Source organism: Megascapheus bottae, chromosome 17 (assembly GCF_031878675.1).
Source record: "Megascapheus bottae isolate mThoBot1 chromosome 17, mThoBot2.hap1, whole genome shotgun sequence".
NCBI classification, from domain to species: domain Eukaryota; kingdom Metazoa; phylum Chordata; class Mammalia; order Rodentia; family Geomyidae; genus Megascapheus; species Megascapheus bottae.
Window position 1 is genome coordinate 16,004,343 of NC_143525.1, and position 18,242 is coordinate 16,022,584.

Below are 18,242 nucleotides of genomic sequence, written 5' to 3' on the forward strand. Positions count from 1 at the left end.
TCCTCAGATCTCAGCCTCTTGAGTAGCTATGGTTATAAGCAAGAGCCACTGGCACCACGTGGTTTAGCGTATCGACAGACTATCTATGCAGAAAGGCTGAATAAAGAAAAAAAATCAGTAGGCATAGTAAAATCTTACTTTCTAAATTGCTTTTAGTGATTTCCTTTGACAATCTCTTTAAAATCCTTCTGACCTGCCTGGGAGTTTGGCCTAGTGGTAGAGTGCTTGCCTAGCATGCATGAAGACCTGGGTTCAATTCCTCAGTACCACATACATAGGAAAAGCCAGAAGTGGTGCTATGGCTCAATTGGCAGAGTGCTAGCTTTGAGCCAAAAGTGTCAAAGGACAGTGCTCAGGTCCTGAGTTAAGCCCCAGTACTGGCAAAAAACAACAACAAAAAATTAATAACTAAAAAAAAAACCCCTCTGACTGCAGACGCCCGTCAATCTGATTGGTAAGATCTTAACTTTTGTTTTAAAATTCTCAAATGTGGAGGATGAAGCTTAGTGAAACTACATGTATGTTGCAAGTGAGAAGCCCTTGGTACATTGTCCAGCATCAGAGGGATGGAGATGGGAATGTGGGGGGGGACAAAAAGAGGAGGGAGGAGAAGGGAGGAACCCAACTGCAGAGAAGCTATGAGAGCCCCTCCCTCACTCCCGCTATCTTCTGCAGTTGATCCCCACCCTTACCTGGCTCCACATTTTCTGCCCACAGGTAAGACAGATCAGAAGGCCCAGGAACCCTTTCCAGTGGTACAGGATGAGGACTGTCCCCAGTGGAATAATGCTGAAGTGCCTTTTACACAGATTCTCAGGTGCACTCTATAGTATTATGGCTTTGTCATTCTTAATTCAAGTTGCTCACTCCTGAACTGATTCCAGTTGGCTGTCTGCTTCTCCGTCCCTTCCCCACTCCCAGGCAGTGCTCCCTAGTTCTCTGTCCAAATGAATCCATGTGCTCCCTAAGCCTTTCCTCGGCATCTGTTCAGATAAATGAAATACTGAAATAGATATTGAAGAAAATTTGTTGGAGCAGACAAATTCACATTCAAAGGCAAAGCTAGAGGCAAAGAGGCCAGCAAGGAGATGGTCTAGCCTCCTGCCAAAGCCAGCTGGAAGTGTCTGTGGGAAGTAGACAAAGGGTGAGCTTTCCAGTTCCTTCAACACAAATGCATGGCAAGACCAAGACCATTAGTACACGTGGACAAAGTATTCTAGTCCTCAGGAGGCTAAGGCACGAGGATCTCAAGGTTGAGGCCACTTTGGAGTTTTAATCCATCCTGAGTTACATAGTATGACCCTTTCTCAAACAAGCAGCCCAGCAGAGCAAAGCAGGCAAATTGCTGGCTCCTTCCTTGCTTGTATTATTTTCTTTCAGACATTGGACACTCCACCTACTTCCTTTCTTTTCCCCCCTCCTGCTCAGCAGGAAGTCGTGCTTACATTTTTGCATTTTGTTTTGCTTGGTGTGTGTGTGTGTGTGTGTGTGTGTGTGTGTGTGTGTGTCTCCCAGACAATTTGTACTGAAATGCAGTATCCCAAGACATCTTGTGCTCTTTATTGCCTATTTCTGGGAATAAACTAAAAATGGAAAAAGATTTATACTTAAATGTGTTCCTCATAATGTTATTTTTAAGAGTGAAAACTGAACATTGCACAATGTCCAATAATAGAGGAATGATTGAGTAAAGGAAGGTAATTTACTCAGAGGAATGTTATATGGTCATTAAAAGCCATGGAACTGGAAAGATTCACTCCCTCCATGGAGAAGAAAATTTCAGTGCTCATTTTGGCATTCTTTAAATGAGAAAGTAATCAAGCAATGAGTTAGTCCTTTTCTTAGGTCCAGTACCTAAAGAGGCACAAACTGGAAGGAGTTAGAGTATGAAGGTGGAAGAAAAGGAGAAAAGGAATCATTGCTCTTTAGAATTTAGGGAAAGAAGAAACCTTGGACATATCTTTCCTTTTTTTTTTTTTTGGTTGTAGGCCTTGAACTCAATATCTGGGCCCTGTCACTGAGTTTCTGTGCTCAAAACTAGTACTCTACTACTTTGAGCCTCAGCTCCACTTCTGGTTTCATTTTCTGGTGGTTAATTGGAGACAAGCGTCTCATGGACTTTCCTTCCCCAGGCTGACTTCGAACCATGATCCTCAGATCTTAGTCTCCTGAGTAGCTTAGAGGTGTGAGCCATGGGAGCCCAGCTACCTCGAGATGGCATTCTAGCTGCCTGCTAGAAGCTCTGTAGTACTGCTACAAATTATGGTGCCCATGTGAAGTGGGGAACATAGTTTTTGTCCAAAAGGTACAAACTATCTGATCTTTAAGGAAGGGCTCCTTGGCAACAGTTTGACTACAGAGGCTGGGCAGTGCAGCTGGGAACACAGAGCCCCAAAATTAAGAGTAACTACTTGCCAAGTCTCTCTGAACCCCAAAGGAAGCCCTGCACAGAGCTCAGCTTGTTGGGAACACCAAGATCTGAGCTGTCACACATGAGTAAGGCTGCTTTGGGGAAATGGGAGCATATTTGAGATGCCAGTGACTCATGCTCCTAGCTACTCAGGAGGCTGCCATCGAGGATCACAGTTGGAAAGCAGCTGGGGCATGAAAACCCGAGACTTATGTAATTAATTACCAGAACACCAGAAGTACAGCTGTGGCTCAATGTGATAGAGCACTAGCCTTGAGCAGAATGTTCCAAGATAGCTCCCAGGCTCTGAGTTTAAGCCCCACTACCAACAGGAAAAAGAGAGGGCCCGGGGGTTTGGCCTAGTGGTAAAGTGCTTGCCTAGCATGCTCGAAGACCAGGGTTCCATTCCTCAGTACCACATACATAGAAAAAGCTGGAAGTGGTGCTGTGGCTCATGTGGCAGAGTGCTAGCCTTGAGATAAGCCCAAGGACACTGCTCAGGCCCTGAGTTCAAGCCCCACAACTAGCCAAAAAAGAGTGACAGAGGAGAGAAAGGAGAGGACAGAGAGGAGAGAAAGGAGAGGACGCAGAGGAGAGAGGTGGGGGTGGGGGGGAGTTTACCAGGGGACAGCTTCTCAAGTTCTCAGATTGAATAGAGATGCCTAACGATGAGTAGTGAGCTGGGACATTGCACAACTTCTCCACTAGGGGTCACCATAGCCCGAGAGTGGGAGTGGGGGAAGGGAGGGTGCTAAACCAAGCCCAGCTCTGAGGGACGATGGGGGTGGTGGTGGTGGAGGGGGCAGAGAAAGGCTCCCTTGAGACAGCAATGTAATGTAGCTCAGCTGCGGGTGTGTGTAGGTATACAGACAGGCATTCATTCACTTCGTAGAAATCTATGAACTGCCACAGGTGGTCCTGGGCTCACCCAAACAGGACCATGTGTATGAGCACAGAGGCTCACGTGCATGAGCATACAAGAGTACATGAGTATGAGTATGTCACATGGACACACATGTGCCAGGCCCAGGTAGCTCACACCTGTCATCCTACTCAGGAAGCGGAGCTCTGAAGACTGAGATTAGAGCCAGCCTGGGCAGAAGAATCCATGAGAATATTATCTCCAAAAGCCAGAAATGGAGGCATGGTTCAACTAGTAGAGAATCAGCCTTGAGTGAAAAAGTCAGAGTATGAGGCCCTGAGTTCAAGCCTTAGAACTTGTACCGCATGCGCGCGCACACACACACACACACACCCCTGTGTTCATGACATGTGGCATTTATGTCCATTCAGGCAGGGAGCCTGTGGCCATAGGATATATACACAAGCCACACATGTCCAGGCGTACCTCACGTGATCTGGGAGGATGTTCTTCTATGTCTGAGTGGAAGGCATGCTGTGGATGGTTGTAACAGTGGAAGTGTGTATGTATGTGCAGATGATATATGTGCATAGCTGAGCCTGTGGGAGCATTCGTGTGTAGAAAGCTCACACGGGAACGTGCATCGGAGTTGACTGTGGGAATGTGTGATTCAGCCGGGGCTATGGGCATAGGGATTGAGTGTACAAATTGATTCAAGTGTGTGAAAAGGAGCCTGTGTGTTTAAGTGAGAAGAGGACCTTGGGTGTGTGTGTGTGCGTGTGTGTGAATGAGTGTGAATGGTGTGTGTATGGGTAAGTGTGAACAAGTAAGTGTGAATGGGCAAGTGTGCAGTCAGTCACTCATGGGCCGGAGCCCTGACACTCGCAGGCCAGGACAGTGTGGCCGAGGCTCCCACCTGAAGATTGGCCCAGTCCTCAGGTTTCACCCATGACATCAGCAGGCAGCTGTCCCTGCTGCCGGCCCGGCCCCCTGGCCAAGTCCCCCGGAGCTCCAGCTCCAGCCCCAGCCCGAGGTGGGCACTGCACTCCGGCTCCTCAGCCACCACACTGCTCCTGTCTGAGGGTGAGTACTGCTCCCCTCTGCCCGGGCCCCTCAGGGCACCTCAGGGCCAGCCCATGCTCACCCACTTTGCTCTAGCACCACGGACCTCCTGCCCGCACCAGGCTCTGCTGCCTGTGCCCAGGGCTTCACTCAGCCCGCCTGCCCTGCGGAGTCTCCTTCTGCCCTCGCCCTTTCTCGCTTCCCATACTTGCCTCGCGGTCCTGTCCTGTCCCCTCTGCCCCTGGTTGGTTGGTTGGATGTTTTTTACCCTCAGTAAGAGTCCTCACTCTGGTTACAAATGGCCCCATGGCAAAAGCTTGGCTCTGGACAGGCGCAGGGTGACCCAAGGGACAGAGATCGGGCTGGTGCTGCTTTAGGAAGGGGGGACAGTGCGGGAACAAGACAGGGACTCTAGGGCCAGCCTGCCAGACTGTGTGCAGCCGCTCAGAGGCAGGGTGGAGGTGGCGGTGGGGGGGTGGCTGCTGCTCCTTTGCTTTCCTGAAGCAGGAATCTGCGAGAAGCCAGCGGCGACTCATTCCAGGCTGCCGCTGGCCTGGGCTCTACCCAGTGCCCTTCTCTTCTCCAGCCTGGGTAGGGGAGTGACCCCCACAGAAAAGAGAAAAGCTTGACGGGACCTAGAACCAGAGGGCTGATCTTGCAGGGATGGGGCCACAGAATTCAGGGCTTCTAGGAGGGCCCTATGGGGACTCGGACAGTTGGGGGCCCAAGTATAGGGTCAGAACACCCCTCTTCCCTCCCTGCTGGCAGCGGTGGAGGCAGGACACTGGGAGGTGAGCAGAGTGGGGAGACCACAGTGCTATAGTGGAAGCGTGGTTGGGAGGGGGCCTCTCAAAGGGGCCCTGTGTAAAGGGTCGAGAAAGCCAGGTCAAAGCCAGGTCTGGAGAGTCCTCCTGGAGGGGGGCGGGCTATTGAAGACTTTCTAAGAACGATCACATTTGTGGGAGGCCCCAGTCCTCTCCCATTCTGTATGCCATGACTTGATGTCTAGCCACCTCTCCTCCTGCTGGGGTGTGAGGTCAGGGCAGGGGGACTGGCCAGGTCTAAGGACTCAGCCATGTCCCCTCCTGCCCACACTGCTAGCGGCAGGAGCTTGGGAAGGCTAGGGACCAAAGGAGCTTTGGTGGCCCCTGTGCAGGTTGGGGAAGTGCTGGTCTAGAGAGAAAGAAGGGTTGAGCTTTGGAGAGGAGGACTGGAGTTAGGGGTGAGGCAGGCTCCTATCCGCTGTGGCCACAGTGGTGGCTCTCCCTGGGGCTGAGCTAGGCTAAGCAGAAACAGAGGCTAGAGTTAGGTATTTAGGGGAAGGGAAAGGACCAGAGAAACTACTTCTTCTAGGATCTTCTAGATTCTTCTAGCATCATTCATCCCCATGTTCTCTGCCCAGGGCCATCTGTGTGACCCGGGGTCACCACTCTAGTATTTAGAGTCTCATTGTCTGTTGCTCAGCATACCCAAGGGCCTTTGAACCTACTGCATCAGACAGGGCATCCAGGCAAAGAGGAGCCAGGCCGTCCCAGGGCCTGCACAGCTACCAGACCACATGCGACACAAGCTCTGGGCCCTGCCCCTTGGATGCCTTAGCAGCTCACCCCCATCTCCACCTCAGGTACCCCTCAAAGATTGTACTGGAAGCCAAGCGCTGGTGACTCATACCTGTAATCCTAGCTACTTAGGAGGCTGAGATCTGAGAATCATGGTTTGAAGCCAACCCAGGCAGGAAAGTCGATAAGACTCGATCTCCAATAAACTACTCAGAAATGGCACTGTGGCTCGAGAGGTAGAGTGCTGGTCTTGAGCCAAAGAAGCTGAGGGACAGTGCCTGGGTCCTGAGTTCAAGCCTCAGGACTAGCACCAAAGGAAAAAGTTTGTTTGGGATGTTAGGGAGCTTGGGAAGGTACAAGAGGGTTCTGTAGAAGTGGCACCTGGCCCCGCCTGGCCCTGCTGATAATTTCTGATAGAACCATGTATGGGATGGAGTCTCAGGACCTGGCTGGCCCAGTGAGAGGCGTGCTCAGCCACCGAGTGCTCCTTAGGTCTCTTACCCCCAGACCAAGGCCAGGGAGGGCCTCAAGTGGGACACAGAAGGCACTGGATCTTTAGTCAGATGCTGTGGCTTTCTGGCCATCAGAACAGAGAGGAAGTGTGGATGGAGGGGGTAGGGATAATGCAGCCAGAGTGGGTACATCAGAGAAGACTCTAGAAGGAGGGATAAAGAGAACCAGGAACGGACTAGAACTCACGGAGCAGTGGGTGGCTTCTCCAGGTGGCAAGGCTGGTCTTGTGCCACCAACTGGGCAGGGGATGGGAAGAGGAGGATGAGTGGTCTAACTTAGGTTAGACCATTGTCAGTTCCTCTTCCCCTTTTGGGGGTTCATTCAGGCTTACAGGAAGTCCCATCCTGGGCTGGGGCAGTTGTGGGGGCTGTGGCAGTTCCAGTCACTCTGACAAGGGTCCCCAGCAGAGATAAATAAGCCTGCTGTCCTCGGTGACTGTCTCTGAAGGTGCTCAGAGGCTGGGGGACCAGGATCCCTTCGCCTCCACCACCCCGCCCGCTCGTGTGTACAGGCCCGTTCTGCCACGTCAGCAATGGCTATTTTTATTCTTCTCTGTTTTCAGTCAACAGCCTGTGTTGGGGAGGGGGGTGGGTAGGTGGCAAGGAGTGAGGGGCTCTAGGAGCTCAGGGGCTGTAGCATGGAGGGGGACAAGAAAGCCACTTTTCTCCTGACAGGTGGGTTACAGCAGAGGGGGAAAGATTAAAACCCCAATAGTCCCTGGACCCTACTCCACTTTGAACTGAGTTGTGAAACCAGGTACCCCCCACCTATTCCATGTGGAAAGGTCACAGTCCAGGTGAGGTGGACAGCAGCGTAAACCTGGTGCTTATGAGCCAGCCAGGCTCTCTCAGATCACTACATGAGCATCACTTGGCTTCGATGTGCCTCTGTTTCCTTGTCTGTCAAATGGGGTGATTGTGGTAATGAGCTCACGGACCTTAAAGTGCCCCAAATAGCACCTGGCTCTTTGTTGTAATGTTCACAAATAGCATTGCCACTACCACCAGGCTCTGGTCTTGAAATGAAATCGCTGTCCCTGGGGTGAGAAGGGAAGGAAGGAATAATCTGACACAGACCTGGGCTCCCTTCAGAGCTGGGAATGAGCTGAGAAATGCGTTTCCTTCCTATCTAATCCCCTTTTTAGGGGTGAGGCTCCTTTAAGGAAACAGGTTGCTGCGTCCTCCTGAGAGGCCTGTGGCCCTTAGAGGTTGTAGTAAGGGTTCTCCCAGAGGTTGTGGTAAAGGTCAAAAGCCAGCAACACACGGGTCCTCTGCTCCCTCTTAGTAAGAGCTGACAGTGAATCATCTTATTTTGTGGTTGTTGTTTTGTTTTTTACCTCTTATCTTTTTCTAAATGTGCGAGGCGTTGTTGGGCAGCCTAATATTGGAGAAGGGTCTCCAAAGAGGAGAAGGGAAAAAACAAAACTGGAGTCATTTCTGGGAGGGCAAAGCTCTCAGCGTTTCAGCTGGCTGCTGGATGGACAGGAGGCGCCTCTCCAGGCAGAGCACACTGAGTAGGCCCCTTCGATTGTAATTAGAGGGCTGGGGGCTATGACCCGGCTTTCGCATCTCAGTAGGTGAGCGCTCAGCTTTCCCCCTCTCAATCCTGGGGAAGTGAATTGAGAATTGGGCACCAGATTGGGACAGGCAGAGTTAGAGGGAAGGGGGGACTGCAGACAGAGAAGACAGTCAGGGCCCCTGGGATGAGGAGAAGCAGCTCTGTGTGCAGGGTGGATCTGTCCAGGGGCTCAGGCCCAATGGCAGAAGAGGATTTGTGTTCCCCCTAGTTTGGAGAAGGGATCCCTAGGGTATCCATATCTCCATGTTTTGGGCCCTCTAGGAAGATCAAGCCAGGGGCTGGAGGTGGTGGCAGAGGACGGTGATACCAGCAAAGTTAGAGGCAAAGGGAGGAGGAGCATGCAGTCTGAGACTGACTGATGCTGGGGGGAAAACAAAACTAAAGCCAAATACAGACGGCAACAACAATACATAGGTATAGATACAGATATAGATATAAATATAGATATGAAAAGGGTTGCAGACATGGCTCAAGTGGTAGAGTGTCTACCTAGGCTTTGAGTTCAAACCCCAGTCAGTGCCACAGTAAGTAAATAAGAAGAAAGTATGACTGTGGGCCAACAGAAGACAGAAAGTCCCGGGCCTGGGTGAGACAAATCAGGCTCCCCACCCCTTCCAGCAGCTGGGAAATGACTCAGAGTTGATGAATGTGCGCATGTACCCACAGGAGCGGACTACAGTGGGGGCTGGGAGGGCATCTAACTGCCAATTGGTGCCAATAAGAAGAACGGTTCTAGGGCTGGGAGCATGACCTAATGATAAAAGTGCTTGCCTAGGATTCATGAAGTCCTGGGTTCAATTCCTTGGTGCCACATACACAGAAAAAAACCTGGACGTTCAAGTGGTAGAGTGTTAACCTTAAGAAAGCCCAAGGACAGTGCCCAGGCCCTGAGTTCAAGCCCCATTACTGACAACAACAAAAGATACTTGTCTCATGCTGTGGATTTCTAGGCTTCTATCAGCTTGGGAATGCAATCTTGAAGTGGGAGGGTTTGTGTTTTGGCTCCCAAATTTCAGAGCATTCCTCAGGACTTCTGATGTACGCACGTACCCAAGGTGAAAGCCGGAAGAACTATTCTAGACAAGCACTGATCTGATGGTGGATAACATGCCTGGTCCTGTGCTAAGTACTGAACTTCTGTCATGCCAGCTTCAGAGCAGCAGAGCCAGGATTTGATTGCAGCTCTCTTGTATGCCATATCTATATGCACATATAGCTATAATCAACATGGCCTCCCTCTGGCCCTATGGGAACTAGGCTGGCCCGGCTCTCATCCATCTACCCTCATCAAAGGGCTGCATAAAATCTGTAGGCCAAGCCCATGAAAGGTGTAGGCAGTGGCACTGGCCCTGAACTTTTGTGTTCAAGACTGTTGCTCTACCATGCTGAGCCACAGCTTCACTTCTGGCTTTTTGGTGGTTGATAGGAGATAAGAGTACATGGACTGGCTGGCTTTGAACCATGACCCTCTATTCTCAGCCTCCTTAGAAGCCAGGATTACTGGTGTGAACCATCGGCAGCCATCAGCTAAGATAAATGTCTTTGACTTGAAGTTCAGACCTGCCCAAGCACCAGTGAGATCTGAAAATCAAGTTTCAAAGCCTGCCTGGGCAGAAACGTCACTAAACTCTTATCTCCAATTAGCCAGCAAAAGGTCGGAAGTGGAGATGTAACCTACGTAGTAGACCACCAGCCCAGAGGGGAAAAGCCAAGCAAGAGCATTGCATGAGGGTCTGAGTTCAAGCCCCAGTACCAGCACACACACATACACACACACACACTGCTCAGACCTGGAAAGGAAAACACACTGTGGGCCCTTCCTTGTTCCAGGTGAGAAAGGCTTCTTTCAGGGCACAGATGAGCTGGGAGAAGGCTGGCAGGAAAAGAGTCATTGTACAAAAACCAAACACAGCTCATTTGTGGGTGCTTATGTGCTTATTTCACTGGGTTCTGAGTCAACCAGCAGCACTCTGAGTAGAAGGGAATGGGTCAATCTGAGGAGGGACAGAAAGTTGAGAGAACCCTCAGGGATTCGTAGGAAAAGCGGCTGATGGATTCTGACAGGAAGGACTACAGATACATCCTGAAAAGATGTCAGCCAATCTTGACGCACAGTCAGGACAGAACAAATGCAGCTAACATGATCATTCTTACCCTTCGGGTAGAAGCAGTTAGCAGGTTGGTTGAGTCTGGTTATGACTCCCTGGGCCCCACATAGAACATGCAATCAGCATTAGTCCTTCTCCTAGGGGCCCCTTACCCACGTGACCCCAGTTGGTTTCCTGAATTCCTGAATGTCCAGGGGTTTCCGCTCTAGGCTCCTGGCTCCAGGCTGCCCTCCAAGGTCCTTTGGAAAAAAAAAATGTCCTTTGCAGAAAGTGTTAGGCCAGGAGGGAAGAGCCACCTGGGGTGACTTCCTCCGGGCCCTGGCATACCAAGGCTGAGGCCACTCTGCTTTCCCTCCTTTCCAAGCCAAATGCTGGTAGAGAAATTGCACGGTTGGCTACCTCCTTTCCATCCCTACCACAGTAAAAGCTGGGACTTGAGACTGACAGCCAGGGGGTGGCGATCGGGAGGGACTGGGAGCAATGTTTTATTCTTGGATCCAGTCTACTGTGAGAACTCAGAAATTTGGATACCTAGTGTTGTCTTTGCCCAGGACAGAAATGTTGGGTCTGTTTTGTTCTCCTAGAAAGTTCCATGTCTACACCCCCGCTGCTGGTGACACTAAGGGTGGCCATATACAGCTCTAGGTAATTTTACTTTGCTAGACAGTGATGGGTGACTAGAAACTTTGCTGGTGATGAAAGGTGCTGTTGATGAAAGGCATAATGAATTGGCAAGAGGGTCAGGGGCTGGGCCCTGAGCAAGGTTGGAAGGCTTCCTGCCATCTCTGCACCTGCAGGGATGAGCCTTGAAGTAGACAGAGAAGGCTGTGAGGGGCAGATCACATCCATGCTCAATCTTCAAAAGAATATCTCAGCCAGATGCTCGTGGCTCAAGTCTATAATCCTTGCTACTCAGGAGTCTGAGATCTGAGGATCACAGTGTAGAGCCAGCCCCAATAGACAAATCTAAGAGGTTCTTATCCCTAGTTAACTAACAAAAAGCCAGCAACAGAAGCATGGCTCAGTGGAATACCAGCTGTAGTTTAAAAAAAAAAATAAGGGAGTGTGAGACTCTGAGTTCAAGCTCCAGTACTGAAACATGCACACATGCATGCTCATACATGCACTCACGGACACAGAGTATCTCACAATAGCTTTTATATTGTAGGCTGGTAGGGCATGGCTGAGACCACTAGAAGATTTCAGTATGATTCGATATTTCTGGATATCTGAAGAACCCTCCTTAAAATCAGTTTCACAAGAGGGAAATTTCTAGAATATAATACAGCAGGTACAGTGGGAAGGAATTCTGCCTTGAGCTTGGCTTGGACAATAAGTGGAGACTGATGATATCCTGTTGTGAGGGATAGACTCGAACCGAGGGAAAATCAAGATCCAACAAGGGCTTTACAAAAGATTGAGGTGAACAGACACAAAGGGAAAGGAGTGCACAGGCAGAAATTAGTGTAACTCCCTACCCCTGAACTTAGGTTTGCCTGCAACGTAGCCCACAACTCTGTTGTAATTAGTCCTGGTTCCCAGAATCTTGAGTCAATTCTGTTATACATAGGTAGTCATAGCATCTAAAAATCACGACATTTAAATTTCTTCCCAATTCGTATATTCTTTATTTCCTTTTCTTGCCTTATTTCCTTAGCTAGGGCTTCCAGTACAGTGTTGAAAAGTAGTGATGAGAAGAGACACCTCATCTTATTCCTGATTGTTGTAAGAACGCATCTTGGGCTGGGCAAGGTGGCTCACGCCTGTAATCCTAGCTACTCAGGAGGCTGAGATCCAAGGATCACGGGTTCAAAGTCGGCCAGGACACTAAAAAGTCCATGAGACTTTTATCTCCAATTAATCAGAAGAAAACTGGAAGTGGCACTGTTGCTCAAGGGGAAGGGTGGTAGCCTTGAGCTGAAGAGCTCAGGGACAACACCCAGGCCCAGACTTCAAGTTCTATAACTGACAAAAAAAAAAAAAGCCTTTTGATTCATACCATTAAAATCAATGTTAGCCAAGCACTGGTGGCTCACGCCTGTAATCCTAGCTACTCAGGAGACTGAGATCTGAGGATCATGGTTCAAAACCAGCCTAGGCACAAAAGTCTGTGCAAAGCTTATTTCCAATTAAACACCAGAAAACCAAATGTGGCACTGTGGCTCAAAGTGGTAGAGTGCTAGCCTTGAGCCAAAGAGCTCAGGGACAGCTCCAGCCTGAGTTCAAACCCCATGACCAACCAAAATAAATAAATAAATGTTAGCTGTGGGCTTTGGGTAAGTTTTCCATACCCACTTGGAAAATGTCCCTCTATCCCTATTTATTGAGAGTCTTCATCAGATATTTTTCAAATGTTTTTTCCTGAATCAATTTTTTTTTTTTGCTAGTCCCGGGCTTGAGCTCAGGGCCTGAGCACTGTCCTTGGACTTTCTCAAGGCTAGAGCTCTACCACTTGAGCCTCAGCACCACTTCTGGCTTTTTTGTATGTATGTGGGACTGAGGAATCGAACCCGGGTCTTCACACATGCTAGGCAAGCACTCTACCACTGGGCCAAACTCCAGGCCAAAGGCAATCACTTTTTTTTTGCCAGTTCTGGGGCTTGAACTCAGGGCCTGAGCATTGTCCTAGGGCTCTACCCCTTGAGCCATAGCACCACTTCTGGCTTTTTCCATGTATGTGGCACTGAGGAACCAAACCTGGGTCTTCATGCATGGTAGACAAGCACTCAAGCACTAGGCCAAACTCCAGCCCTCCTGAGTCCATTTATATGATCATATATATTATCTTTAGTCTATTGAGATGATGGCTTGCTTTAATTAGTTTTGAATGTCTGCAAAACAATTTTTTTTGCTAGTCCTAGGGCTTAAACTCAGGGCCTGACCATTGTCTTTGGGCTTTCCTCAAGGAAAGAGCTAGCGCTCTACCACTTGAGCCACAGTACCACTACTTTTCTGAGTTGTTTATTGGAGATAAGAGTCTCATAGGCTTTCCTGCCAGGACTGGCTTTAAATCATGATCCTCAGATTTCAGCCTCCTGAGTAGCTAGGATTACAGGTGTGAGCCACCAGCACCTGGCTTCTGCCAGTTTGTTAATATTTTTTTTTTGAGGTACTCGTAAATTGAAGAAAGAAGAATCAGTTGCACACTTTAAGGGAAAGATCCGGGTGATTGCAAACTCCATGTTGGGATTGGACTGCTGAAAAAGCAATGCCTTCTTGGGATGAATGGACACAAAGGGTCCCCAAGGCCAGGGAGAAAAGGCCTCTGTGGTCAAACTATATCTGGAATTGGGTGTTCTGATCTGGCTCCTCCACAGGGAGAGACAATGCTGGGCTGGACTGGATCCAGGAAGAGATGCCTCGCCCTTCGCGTCCTTACCCTGGGCTCCCTGCCTGCAGACAGCTGGCCTCAGCCAGGCTCACCATTCCTGTCCTTTCCTCCCCCACTCTCATCCTTATCCACTTCCCAGCCAGGCCCCTAACACAGCCTAACTTTACCCACCTCTTCCTCCTAAACTTCTTTTTCCAGGGAGGTTCCAATGGGACTTTTTCACTTACTAAATAGGCTCCAGTCCTGGCTCCAGAAGAGCTAGATTTTTTTTTTGTCTTGGCCCAGCTTCTTATTTATCACTCTCTAAAATTATCTTATTTACTTCCCTATTTACTGTCTGCCTCCTCCCTCTGGAATGCAAGCTCTATGAGGACAGGGACTCTGTCACTGATGTGGTCTGACCAGAGCCGAGGATGTAACGGAGGCTCAGAAAGCATTTGTTGAAGGAATAAATATGTGGTCTATGGGAGCATCTGCCCCTCTTTGAACTTCAGTCCCCCTTCACAAAATAAGGAAACTGGACTTTCTCAGATACCCCGCCCCTTGCAACTCCAGCATCCTACAGTGCTGGGAAGAGCTTACCTGGTGTCCCCAGGCCTTTACCTGCCATATCCCAGTGACCAGACTGGGGCAGAGATGGGTGGAAGGAGAGTTAGAGCTGTCATCTAGAGCTGTTCACTCTCACTGTGGACTAAGGAGCCACTTGGAGATCTGCCAGCACATTGCTGACCTCAAGTTCTACGGAGGGCTCTGTCCCTGCTCGGAAGTCACTGTCCAAACCTCCCAGATGACCTGTTCCTCCTCTGCTGCCTGCCTGCTGAAGCACACTCCTTGTGCCATCTAATGTAGACACACAGGAAGGGTGGGCAGAACAGCTCACGTGCTGGTCAGTTGTGACCTCTCACCCCTGGGAAGGATTGCCAGACTCTCAGGCCCGCTGCCATCAAGCCCCAGCCCCACAGCCATTTCACCTTTCCTCCATCCCCGCATGACTAAGGCCAGGCCTTGCCTCTGCTTCTGTTCTACCTCTCGTTGGGATGCCCTTTTCCTCATTTCCCCGAGCTCTTAACTTACCCATCCTTTGAGACATGGTTTGAGCACCTAGATTCCCACAGCATCTTCACTCCTCTTTTGTTGTAGGCTAGTGCTCTACTAATTTGAGCTATAGCTTCACTTCTGGCTTTTGAGTGGTTAATTGGAGAGAAAAGTCTCACAGGAACTTTTCTGCCTAGGCTAGCTTTGAACCCTGATACTCAGATCTCAGCCTCCTGAACCCTTCTCTTGAGGCACCCTCTCATCATAGCCCGGTGTGCCCACACCCACCTGCCTCTAGACCTTCATTCCTCTGCAGGCAGGACACCAAACTGTACATCTTTGTGTCCTGATCACAGCCAGCACAGCTTCTGCCCAGATCACGGACCACTCCTTGTAACCTAGACAGATACAGTTGCTGCTCTACTGGCATATCAATCCAGTGGAAGAGACAAATCAATTAGGCAAGGAAGTAATTAAAAATTACTTTTATTTGCCAGGTGTTGGTGGCTCATGCCCATAATCCTAGCTATTTAGGAGGCTGAGTTCTGAGGATCATGGTTTAAAGCCAGTCCATGCAGGAAAGTCTGTGAAACTCTGACCTCCAGTTAATCACAGAAAAAGCTGAAGTAGCACTGTGGCTCAAGTGGTGAATGCTAGCCTTGAGCAAAAAGAGGAACTCCAGGACAGTACCCAAGCCAAAAGTCCAAACCCCAGGACTGGCAAAACAAAACAAAAAAATCAACGAAGTGATAAATGAATGATGTAAAAAAAAAAAAACACAAAGGACAATGGCAGAGAGTAAAGGAAGAGAATTTTTCAGAGCAAGGGGCATTTGAGTTTCCAGCAGGTTGGAAGAGAAGGAACAGCATATGAAGACAAAGAGAGATGGGGGCGCCAAGTTCAGCAGGGAGCTGGGTAAAGACTCTAGGCGACTAGTAGAACTAAAGCAGAGTGACCAGGTGGACAGATCAGGAACAGCAGGGAGGGATAGCAGGGCTAGGTCAGGAGGACCTGGAAGGTCACCTCCAGAAGTTCAGATGGTACCCTAAGTGCGATGGGAAGTTACTTCTACTGGATAATTGAAGAAGAGAAACATTGGTTTTTTGAGAATGCCAGGGTTTCAACTCAGGGCTTTGTGTTTACTAGGCAAAGGCTTTACCCCTGATCTATAGTTCAGCCTCAAGTTTTTTGTCTGTAAAAGCTTAATGGCTACTTAGTAGGGGTGATTTGAGGAGGGGACTGGCAAAAACCAGTAGCAAGAACTTGACTACCGCCAAAGATCCTTAGGGAGGCTAGGAAAATGGCAAGTGTTTGGGTATACTTTAGAGGCAGCATTGCTAGAACTTTGAACAGGGCATATCAACAAAGAGAGGAAAAGGAGAATTCAGGGAGACACCTTGGTTTTGTATTTGAGCAACTAAATAAGAGGTATCACCATTTCCTGTCTAGAGGAAGAGTAGAGATGGGACCACAGAGGAACACAGACCTTTTGTCCCTGTTGAAGTGCCTCCGAGATCTCCCTGGGGAACCGTGTAGGAGGCGGTGGGGATATTCCAGCATGGAGTTCAAGAGAGATTGATCTTATTCCTACATTACTATTCCCTGTCATAGGGCCAGGGCCATCCTGTGAGTGTGAGCCTCGAAGTGCTCCAGAGATTGGATAGAGAAAAATAGGATCACTCAAGGCAAATTAGTGAGGAACAGGAAGGGAGGAAGAAGAGAAACCGGTGAGTGTGATTTCGTGGAGGCTGAGAGGATAGAATGTTCTGGAAAAGGGTTGTGGCCAACTCAGTTGAATGCTTCTGAGAGGTCGAGGGAGGTAAAGACAGAAACGTGTGCACAGGTCTTGGCAGCGGGTGTGAGCAACTTGACAAAAGCCACTTCCGCTGAGCGGAGGAGATGACAGCCAGTTGGCCTGGGCTGTGGAGTGAATGCAAGGTAAGGAAGCAGGTCAGCTGGTGTAGACACTTTCCAAGGAAGTGGTTTTTTGCTTTGTTTTTGGTTTTGTGACTAGGGACTGAAAACTAGGGCAATGGATGACGGGAGGTGGGAGGCTGGGAACAATATTTCATCATGGCTGCTGCTAAGTGTAAGCTATTTGTTCATAGACAGTAGAGAAAAAAAGATACCTAGAGAATAAGATCCTGCGAAAAGGAGTTGAGCTCCTGGGTTGAGGTACATAGTCTGGCCTTTGATGCTGCTGCTGCTAATGGTGATGATGGTGATGATGGTGATGATGGTGATGGTGATGATGATGGTGGTGATCCTGATAGTGATGGGGCCAACTTTGTCAAGAAAGGAGGAGGCAGAGTCATCAGCGGGAAGTGTCAGGGTGAAGACTTTGAGGAAACATAAGACACAAACTATTTGTTCTCACACAGTGGAAAAATCAGCTACCAGGAATTTCTGCACTTACAGGGCTGACAGGACCGATGGGCAGAGGGCGTATTCACACACATGGTGACCGCAGCCTATTGTCTTTATCTGGCAACCTCCAGGTGCTGGGGAGACTCAGGAAAAGCACAACAGAGGTTCAGGATGGAGTTTTGCGGGTGGGTGCAGTGAAGAGAGAGAGGAGGCTGGGGTAGAGCAGGGAACAGGGAGGGCTGGCCACTTGGTCTGCATGGAAGGGAAGTGGGAGGGGCCTGAGGGGAGATTCCCTGCCCACAGCCTGAGTAAGCTCGAGGATCACAGGAACAGGTCCAATTAGGTTTTAGGTCAAGATGTACTTAATGGAGAAAAGAGGGCTGAGGTGGAGAGATCCTCTGATTTCTTCAATACATTTAGACAGGATCTACCTCGCTAGAAAGCTTGGAACATGTAGTTCTGGCATAGATTGAATCTGTAAGGAAAATCTGGAGCTCTCCAAGAAGACAGAGGATGGGCACTGGAAAGATGAAGAGACCATCAGCAAAGGCCACACAGGGGTTAGAAAGTGCTTGGCTGGGTCCAGGAGGTTGGTCTCATGGTAGAGTGCTTGCCTAGCATGTACAAAGATCTGAATTCGATTCCTCGGGACCACATACATAGAAAAGCCAGAAGTGGTGCTATGGCTCAAGTGGTAGAGCACTAGCCTTGAGGAAAGCCCAAGGACAGTGCTCAGACCCTGACTGAGCCAGGACTGAGTCTCCAAGACTGGCAAATAAAGAAAGTGATTGTTTGATTTGTCAAAATGCAAGCAGTTCATGGCCAGTGGAGTCAGGTCAGATGCTAAGGTAGGAATCAGATAAAAGAGGAGCCAGGTGGAGGAGTGTAGGGGTATCTTGAAGGATATCAGACAGACAGACAGACAAGGGGGTTAGATGATCAGATTTTTGATGGTAAAGATAGTAGACTAGAGATGAGCAGGGAGGGTGAGACAGAGGACAGAGGGACAGAAGGACAGGTGAAGGTTATAGGAATGGAGCAGGCCTGTGTGCTCCCAGCTATAGCCCTGGGGAGTGAAAAGGACAGAAATGCTGGCGAGAGACACCCTCAGGATGTGGAACAGCCACCAGGCAGCCACCAGCCCACACTGACCTTCAACCCGCCAAACCAGTGGAGACACCTTTCCCCATCGTGTAACAGGACATCCAGACACAGAGGGGCCGCAGGATTGGTGAATGAAGCATCCATTTTGAAGATGGGAGGGTGCGTGCTGTCCAAGGAACACATTGCAGCAAGGAAAGCAGAGGCTTCTCAGAGCACAGACCAGAAGAGGGAGCAGGGAATTGAGCCATGTTGCTCTCAAGAAGGCAGATGGGGGGATGGCAGGGGGAAGTTTGGCCTAGTGGTAGAGTGCTTG